The sequence below is a fragment of the Oryx dammah genome, unplaced genomic scaffold, assembly GCF_014754425.2.
Source record: "Oryx dammah isolate SB20612 unplaced genomic scaffold, SCBI_Odam_1.1 HiC_scaffold_13, whole genome shotgun sequence".
Classification (NCBI taxonomy): domain Eukaryota; kingdom Metazoa; phylum Chordata; class Mammalia; order Artiodactyla; family Bovidae; genus Oryx; species Oryx dammah.
This window is the reverse complement of record NW_024070197.1, coordinates 40,002,259-40,012,532: the sequence shown is the minus strand read 5'-3', so window position 1 is coordinate 40,012,532 and position 10,274 is coordinate 40,002,259.

Below are 10,274 nucleotides of genomic sequence, written 5' to 3'. Positions count from 1 at the left end.
TTCCACCATCATTAGCTTCATCTATGTTCAGTTACTTTATGGAATCAGCTGCTTTATCTGTGTTTTGGGAACTTGGGGATGACCCTTAAAAAATTATTTTCAACATAAAAAAATGCAATTTGTCTTAGAAGGCTACCAGATTTCTTTAGTAAATCTGGAAGAGGGCTGGCCCATCACTTGGCATCGTCATGATCCTGTTACTCATCTAAAATAAAATAAGAATGCAAAACATATACAGGGAACAGAATTTAATTCTGGGCTGAAAACTCTCCCCCCAGTCCCAGCCACCAAGATGAAGTGGGCTTTCTATCAGCAAAACGTATCTTATATATGTTTCCCAAATTACGAGTCCTCCAACCCCCATCCAGGTGCATTTTAACCACAAACCAAGAATGGATGTCCTGAACATCACTGCCTTGAACTATGTCTCTTATCTGATTCTGGAGATATTTCAGGGAGGGGGACATACCAGAGATCCTTCTCAGAAATGGAAACCAGATGTCCTCCAAGGTCTGAGTCCCGGAAGTCAAGCAACAAGCAGCAAGTTCAGTCAGAGACACCAAGAAGAAAAGATGTTACACGGATGTGTGAAGACTAATCCATCATTCAGTAAATCTACGCTGGATGCCTGATAGATACTCGTAATATCTCCAGTGGGCATATAGCGGTTAATAAAGGCATACTCTCCACTGAATGGAAAGCAGACAGGAAGCAAACATTCACACATGTGACTGTCTTACATTATTACATTGAAGAGTTCACTCAAAAAAGTAAGGCGTTTTAAGAAAGTATAAGAGGGGAACCTAACTTAGGTGAAAGTCTCAGGAAGCTCTCTCTGGAGAAATAACATTTGTAATAAGGGATGAATTAAAGTTAACCACATGATAATTAGGGAGAACATTATACATACCATCATTCAAAGGGTGTGCTTTTACTTTTTATACCCATTTAATCCCTGTTACATCCATATAACTTAGCCAGGTAATTAGTGTTTATTTTTTATTCCTTCAGAATTATACATGAGGTACACAGAATAAAAAAGTCTTTGAAATGTCAGTAACTTACAGTTCATCTAGGTCAGAGATCTTCGCTTACAGCCTGAATCTGATCCCCACAAGTATTTTGTTTAGCTCACACAATGTCAAATATGTTTTGGAATTATTTTCCACCTAATTTTAAATTAGGGAAATTTCACATTAAAAGCTATATTTACAGCTTCTCAACAACAACAGATCTGGTGACACTGGAACAGAATTACCACACAGTAATTTTGGACTTCTGAAAGCCCATGAAATACCTTTGTGCAAATTAGAAGATGTCCTTTCCTCAGAACTCTCCCCAGAAAATATCTACATCTGTGATATGAATGACACATCCTCTGAAACAGTGTCCTTGTACACTGTACAACCTTCATAACTGTTCTCTGATGCAACAGTCTGCAGGAGCTGAGGAGTGGCTATCCCTTGACAAAGGAATGAACTCTGAGTGTTCCACAGCCCTCACTATTCCCCACTATCTTGGTCCTGGCCCACTTCGCTCACTGACGTTACCTGCCCACTGAAGGTGTTTAGGTTTGGACCCCCTACCTTCTCATTTTGCAGTAATCTGCAGGGGTGATGGGATTCACCCAAGATCACTTAGTGACTTAGCAGCAAGCCAACCTTGAATCAACCAGGCCTTGACTCTCTTGTCTCTCCACAGCAAGACTCTTCCTGCCACGTTCGCTGCCTCCCTCAGCAGATGATCCAAAGTCGTCGGATTGTCTCTAGTTTAGGTGATTTTGAGAGTTGCAGATCAGTGATGTTCAGGCTATTTTATGGCTCTTAAAAGAGGGACTGAGCCATATGCAAGCAAGCTGAAAATTCAATTGCTTCTGCAGCTGCAGAAGGCTAATTTCTACATTGATATTTGGCAAAACTACCAAGTAGAAAATACCACTCAACTCATATTTTTAAATATTATTATATTAAATGAAATTACACATATTATTTATATACTGAATGCAGTCCTAACATCAAATATGCTTCTTATTTTGGTTGGTATCTTGCTGGAGGGAGCATATTTCTACTTCATCCAGATATAGGGCCCTCTCCCCTCGTATTCCTGTCCACCTGCAATCAGATAGTTTACCAAATCAAAGCTGACATATAAATGACACTTGGTATCCATTTTTTTCAGTTAATTCAGAATTTATATGGGGTTAAGTAAAAGGATTATATGGAGGGTTTTTTTTTTAATCCAATGTCCAGCCACACCCCAGTCTAACTGAGGCAAAATCTTCTTGGGAGAGACCTGGATATCTATATTTTTAGCTTTTACATGTTCAATGCACACCCTGAATAAGAACTGTTGAGCATTAATCATGTGGCATATGTATTTTTCTAATTGTTAGAGCATCTTAAAAAAAAAATCAACTTTTATGGGGCATGGCCAAGATGGCAGAGTAGGAAGACCCCAATTCCACCTATTCTCATGGGCAAACTAAATTATAGCTATTTACAGGACAACTATCAATGAGCATGACATGAAGACTAGCAGAAGATATTTTGTGTAATTAAAGATATTAATTAAAAGAGGATCTACAATGAGATGGGTTGGAGGGGCAGAAATATTATAGTCAAGATCCATACCCCTGTATAGGCAACCCACAAACAGGATTATAATTCCAACTGCAGAGGTTCCCCACAAGAGTGAGGGGTCTAAGCTCCACATTGGGGTCCTCAGTCCAGGGGTCCTTCATAGGAAAGATGATCCCTCAAAACATTTGACTTGGCAGGCCAGTGGATCTAACTTTCATGAGAGACAGAAGGCTGTAGGAAACAGAAATGCCACACTTACAGGCACACACAGAATCTTACATGCTCTGAGACCCAGGGCAGAAGCAGTCATTTGAAATTACCTGGGTCAGACTCATCACAGTAGGCCAACATCACCCTTTGATACTAAAATCAAACAAAGATGTCACAAAAAAAGAAAATTACAGGCTGATATCACTAACAAACATAGATGCAAATTCCTCAACAAGCTATTAGCAGATTGAATTCAACTATGCAGTAAGAGGAACGTATAACATGATCAAGCAGAATTTATGGCAGGCATGAAGGGATAGTTCAATATCTGAAAATCAATCAATATGAAATACCACACCAACAAACTGAAGAATCAAAATCACATGATAATCACAATAGATGTAGAAAAAGCTTTTGACAAAATTTGACATCCTTTTATGATAAAAACTCTCAAAAAACAGATGTAGAGGGAACAAACCTCAACATAATATAGGCCATTTATGACAAGCCCACAGATAACATCACACTCAATAATGAAAAGCTGAAGGCATTTCCTCTTGTCAGGAACAAGCCAAGGATGCCCACCCTCACCACTTTTATTCAACTTAGTACTGAAGGTCTTAGCCACAGAAATTTGACAAGAAAAAGATATAAAAGGAATCCAGATTGGAAAAAAAAGAAGTAAAACTGTCCCTGTTTGCAGATGGCATGATACTATATTTAGAAAATCCTAAAGCTACCACCGAAAAAACATTAAAACTCATCAATGAATTCAGTAAAGATTCAGGATACAAAATTAATATACAGAAATCTGCTTTGTATCTATACACTAACAATGAACTATCAGAAAGAGAAATTTAGAAAACAATTCCATTCACAATCACATCAAAAAGAATAAAATACCTAAGAAATAAATTCTAACCAAAGAGATAAAGCACCTGTACTCAAAAAGCTATAAGACACTGACCAAAGAAATTAAGGATGACACAAACAAATGGAAAGACATACTGTGCTCATGGATTAGAAGAACTGATATTGTTTAATTGACCCTACTATCCAAGACAGTCTACAGGCTCAATACAATTCCTAGCAAAATACCCATCGAATCTTTCACAGAACTAGAACTAATTGTATGGAGATACAGAAGACCCAGAATAGCCAAAACAATATTGAGAAAGAAGAACAAAACTGAAGGTATCATGTTTCCTGATTTCAAACTCTCGTACAAAACTGCAGTAATCAAAACAGTATGATCCTGGCACGAAAAAAGGACACACAGATCAACGGAACAGAGGAGAGAGTCCAGAAGTGAACTCACACTTATACGGTCCCTTAATCTAGGGCTTCCCAGATGGCGCCTGCCGATGCAGGAGACATAAGAAACACAGTTTGACTCTCTGGGTCAGGAAGATCCCCTGGAGGAGGGCATGGCAACCCACTCCAGTATTCTTGCCTGGAGAATCCCAAGGACAGGGGAGCCTGGTGGGCTACAGTCCATGGGGCCGCGAAGAGTCAGACATGAGTGAAGCAGCTGAGCACACAGCACACGATCTAGGATGAAGCAAGAATATACTATGAGGGTAAATACAGCCTCCCCAATAAATGGTGCTGGGAAACTGGACAGCAGCATGCAAAATAATCAGACAGGACTACTTTCTCACACCATAGTCAAAAATAAATTCAAAATGTGTTGAAGACTTAAATGTAGGACCCCAAATCATAAAACTTGTAAAAGAAAACATAGGTAGTACATTCTTTGACTTTGGTCTTAGTAATGTTTTTTTGGATCTATCTCCCCAGGTAAGGGAAACAAAAGCCAAAACAAACAAATGAGGTTACATCAAACTAAAAAGGTTGTATACAGCAAAGGAAACTATCAACAAAACAAAAAGTCCACCGGCTAAATGGGAGAAGATATTTGCAAATGACATCTATGATAAGAGGCTAATATCCAAAATACACAAAGAACTCACAGAACTCAACATAAAAAAAAAAAAAAAAACCTGATTTTAAAATGGGCAGAGTACCTGAACAGACATTTTTCCAAAGAAGACATACAAAGGCCAGCAAGCACATGAAAATATGCTAACGTCACTAATCATCAGGGAAATGAAAATCAAAACCACAATGAGGTATCACCTCACACCTGTCAGAATGGCTATTATAAAAAAAGACAACAAATAGTGAGGATGTGGAGGAAAGGAAACCCTCGGCACTGTTGGTGGGAATGTAAATTTGGTGCAGCTACTATGCAATACAGTATGGAGAATCCTCAAAAAATTAAAAATAGAACTGCCATATGATCCAGAAATCTTATTCCTGGCAATTTATCCAAAGGAGACATAAACACTAATTTGAAACGTTTCTTGCAGAATTCTTTATGATAGGTAAAATACAGAAGCAGCCTAAGTGCCATCAAAAGACGAATGGACATAATACACATATGTATATGTGTGTGTGTGTATATATATATATGCTTAGCCATAAGAAAGAATGAGATCTTGCTGTTTTTGACAATGTGGATGGACCTAGCAGTTATTATGCTAAGCAAAATAAGTCAAAGAAAGACAATTATCGTATGATTTCCCTTATACAAAACAAATGAAAAAACAAAACAGGAACATAATCATAGAGACAGAACAAACAGGTGGTTGTCAAGGAGTGGGGTTGGGTAGAAGAGAAAAACAGGGGAGGGAGATTAAGAAATGCAAACTTCCCATTGTAAAACAATGAGTTGTGGATGTAAAAGTCCAGCATGGGGGATATAGCAAATATATGTGCTACTGTATAGTGAGAGATGGTAACTAGATTTGTCATGGTGATTTTTTGGAAACATATAGATCACCATGTTGTTGGGCAATTACACTTCAAAAACAAACAAGTAAGCAAGGCTGTGCTGTGTTCAGCCGTATCTGACTCTGCGACCCCATGGACTATAGCCCTTGGGGCTCCTCTGTCCATGGAACTGTCCAAGCAAGAATACTGAAGTGGGTTGCCATTTCCTCCTCCAGGGGATCTTCCTGACTCAGGGATCAAACTCGTGTCTCTTCCATCTCCTGCATTAGCAAGCAGATTCTTTACCAACTGCACTACATAGGAAGCCCAAACAAGCAAATAAACTAAAAAACTCATAGAAAAACAGATTATGTTTTTGGTTACTAGAGGCAGGGGTGGGGAAGGTGAAATTGTATGAATGTTGTCAAAAGGTACAAATTTCCCATTATCAGATAAATAAATACTAGAGATGCAATGTCCAACATAATAAATATAATTAACACTGCATGCATGCATGCTAAGTCACTTCAGCCATGACCAACTCTTGGCGACCCTGTGGACTGTAGCCCACCAGGCTCCTCTGTCTATGAGATTCTCCAGGCAAGAATACTGGAGTAGGTTGCCATGTCCTCCTCCAGGGCATTGTCCCAACCCAGGGACTGAACCTGGGTCTCTGACATCTCCTGTATTGACAGGCAGGTTCTTTACCACTAGGGCCACCAGGGAAGCCCCATAATTAACACTACAGTATGTTATATATGAAGGGCTTCCCAAGTGGCTCAGCAAATCTACCTGCCAAGCAGGAAACGTGGGTTTGAACCCTGCCTCGGGAAGGTCCACTGGAGAAGGAAACGGCCACCCATTCCTGTATTCTTGCCCTGATGTTCAGTCTACTCAGTCACGTGCGACTCTTTGCAGCTCCATGGACTGCAGCATGCCGGGCTCCCCTGTCCTTCAGCATCTCCCAAGCTTGCTCAAATTCATGTCCATGAGTCAGTGATGCCTTCCAACCATCTCATCCTTTATCGACCCCTTCTCCTCCTGCCTTCAATCTTTCCCAGCATCAGGGTCTTTTCCAATGAGTCAGTGGAGTCAGGCGCTTCAGCTTCAACATCTGTCCTTCGAATGAATATTCAGGACTGATTTCCTTTCAGATTGACTGGTTGGGTCTCCCCACAGTCCAAGGGACTCTCAAGAGTCTTCTCTAACACCACAGTTCAAAAGCATCAATTCTTCAGCACTCAGCCTCTTTTATGGTCCAACTCTCACATCCATACATGACTACTGGAAAAACCATAGCCTTGACTATCAGACCTTTGTTGGCAAAGTAATGTCTCTGCTTTTTATACACTGTCTAGTTTTGTCATAGCTTCTCTTTCAAGGAGCAAGCGTCTTTTAATTTCATGGCTGCAGTCACTAGCTGCAGTGATTTTTGAGCCCAAGAAAATAAAGTCTGTCACTGTTTCCATTGTTTCCCCATCTATTTGCCATCAACTGATGGGACCAGATGCCATGGTCTTGGTTTTTTGAATGTTGAGTTTTAAGCCAGCTTTTTCACTCTCCTTTTTCACCTTCATCAAGGGGTTCTTTAGTTCCTCTTCGCTTTCTGCCATAAGGGTGGTGTCATCTGCATGTCTGAGGTAATTGATATTTCTCCTGGCGATCTTGATTCCAGCTTGTGCTTCATCCAGCTGGCATTTTGCATGATGTACTCTGCATATAAGTTAAATAAGCAGGGTGACAATATACAGCCTTGACATACTCCATTCCCAATTTTGAACCGACTGGTTGTCCCTTGTCTGGTTCTAACTGTTGCTTCTTGACCTGCGTACAGGTTTCTCAAGAAATTCTTGCCTGGGAAATGTTATATGTGAAAGTTGTTAAGAGAGTAAATCCTAACAGTTTTCATCACAAGGGGAAAACAGTTTACTATTTCCTTAATTTTCTATCTGTGAGATGATGGCTGTTCACTAAAACTGTGGTAATCATTTCATGATACATGTAAGTCACATCATTATTCTGTAACCTTAAACTTATACAGTGCATATGTACTTTTATTGATACTTTTAAAAACTGTTTCTGGCTTCTGAATTTGCAGAAGATCAACTGGATCAAGGGCGGTACCCTATTAACATGACTGTCCCGTTGTTCTACAAACTAACTTCTGGAGGATCACATCACTTCTTCAACAATACAGGTACATGTATGTCACAGACACTTCTGCTTTTTTCATCATTCTAAAAACATGAAATATTTAATTACTTTCTTATTACAAACTTTAAAACTTCATTTACAGAAAAATCCTTTATTTTCTTTTTTTCAGACAATCTTGAATTGAATTACTAAATTAAACCCAAACAAAACTTTAGAGACAAATCAGTCTTCATCTGTGAATTTCCTGTCATCCAGCAGAGGGCAGCAATGTAAAAGGGGGAAAAAATTTCCCTTCCCTCAGGGTTCCTGGGACGCAGGTCCTGTGATACGCTAGAGCTTAGAAGGAAATGGCAATCCACTCCAGTGTTCTTGCCTTGAGAATCCCAGGGACGGGGGAGCCTGGTGGGCTGCCGTCTATGGGGTCGCACAGAGTCGGACACAACTGAAGGGACTTAGCAGCAGCTGCAGATCAAACCAGTCACAACATTCTCTTAAGCCAAAATCTAACCTAGTGCATGACCCTGACTCCCTTTAATTCTGTAAAGGCTGAGACAGGTGAGGAAGCTGCAGAATAAAAGTTTGAAGCTAGCAGAGCTTGGTTCATAAGGTTTAAGGAAAGAAACTGTCACCATAACATAGAAGAACAAAGAAGTGCCAAGAAACTGCAGCAAGTCAGCCAGATTATCTAGCTAAAATGATTAGCAAAGGCAGCTGCACTAATGACAGATTTTCAATATAAACAGCCTTCTATTAGAAGAAGATCCATCTAGGATTTTCACAGCTAGAGAGGAGAAGTGAATATCTGGCTTCAAAACTTCAGAAGACAGGCTGACTCTGTTGTTAGGGGCTAATGCAGCTGCTGACTTTCAGTTGAGTCAATGCTCATTTACCATTCTGAAAATCCTAGGGTGCTTAGAAGAATTATTCTAAATCTACTCTGCTTCTGCTCTGTAAATGGAACCACAAAGCCTGGATGACAATACATTTCTTTCCAACATGGTTTGCCAAAAATTTTAAGTCCACTGTTCAGACCTGGTGCTCAGGGAAAAGAAGGATTCCTTTCAAAATATTACTGTTCACTGGCAATGCACCTGGTCACTCAAGAGCTCTATTTTCATGCTGTTTAAACATCCATTCTGCAGTCCATGGATCAAGGGCTAGTTTAAACTTTCAAGTCATGTTATTTAAGAAATACATTTCATTCAGGTTATAGACAATACGGGTAGTGATTCCTCTGATGGACCTGGGCAAAGGAAATTGAAAACCTTCTGGAAAGGATTCATCATTCTAGATGTCATTAAGAACATTCATGATTCATGTGAAGAAGCCCAAATGTCAATATTAACAATAGTTTAGAAGCAGTTGATTCCAGCTTTCATGGATGACTTTGAAGGGTTCAAGACTTCAGTGGAGGAACTAACTGCAGATGTCATGGAAATAGCAAGAGAGCTAGAATTAGAAGTGGAACCTCATGAAGTGACTGAATTGCTGCCATCTCATGATAAAACCTTTTTACCTTTTTTAAGTTGGAGGATAATTGCTTTATAATATTGTATCTGTCAACGCCATACATCAACATGAATCAGCCATAGGTATACACAAGTCCCTCTCTCTTAAGCCTCCCTCCCACCCCCCACCCCCATCCCACCCCTCTTGGTTGGCACAGAGCACCGAGTTTAGGCTCTCTGTGTCACTCAGCAAATGCCCACTGGCTACCCATTTAACATGTGGCAAAGTATATGTTTTCAGGATAAAACTTCAACAGCTGAGGAGTTGCTTCCAATGATGAGCAAAGAAAGCAACTACTCTAGATGAAATCTATTCCTGGTGAAGATGTTGTGAAGATTGTTACTTCAGTTCAGTTCAGTCACTCAGTCGTGTCTGACTCTTTGCGACCCCATGAATCGCAGCACGCCTGGCCTCACTGTCCATCACCAACTCCCGGAAGCCATGTCCATTGTGTCGGTGATGCCATCCAACCATCTCATCCTCTGTCGTCCCCTTCTCCTCCTGCCCTCAATTTTTCCCAGCATCAGGGTCTTTTCAAGTGAGTCAGCTCCCTGCATCAGGTGGCCAAAGTATTGGCGTTTCAGCTTCAACATCAGTCCCTCGAATGAACACCCAGGACTAATCTCCTTTAGGATGGACTGGTTGGATCTCTTTGCAGTCCAAGAGACTCTCAAGAGTCTTCTCCAACACCACAGTTCAAAAACATCAGTTATTTGGCGCTCAGCTTTCTTTATAGTCCAACTCTCACATCCATACATGACCACTGGAAAAACCATAGCCTTGACTAGACGGACATTTGCTGGCAAAGTAATGTCTGCTTTTTAATATGCTGTCTAGGTTGGTCATAACTTTCCTTCCAAGGAGCAAGCGTCTTTTAATTTCATGGCTGCAATCACCATCTGCAGTGATTTTGGAGCCCCCCAAAATAAAGTCAGCCACTGTTTCCCCGTCTATTTGCCATGAAGTGATGGGACTGGATGCTATGATCTTAGTTTTCTGAATGTTGAGCTTTAAGCCAACTTTTTCACTCTCCTCTTTCACTTTCAT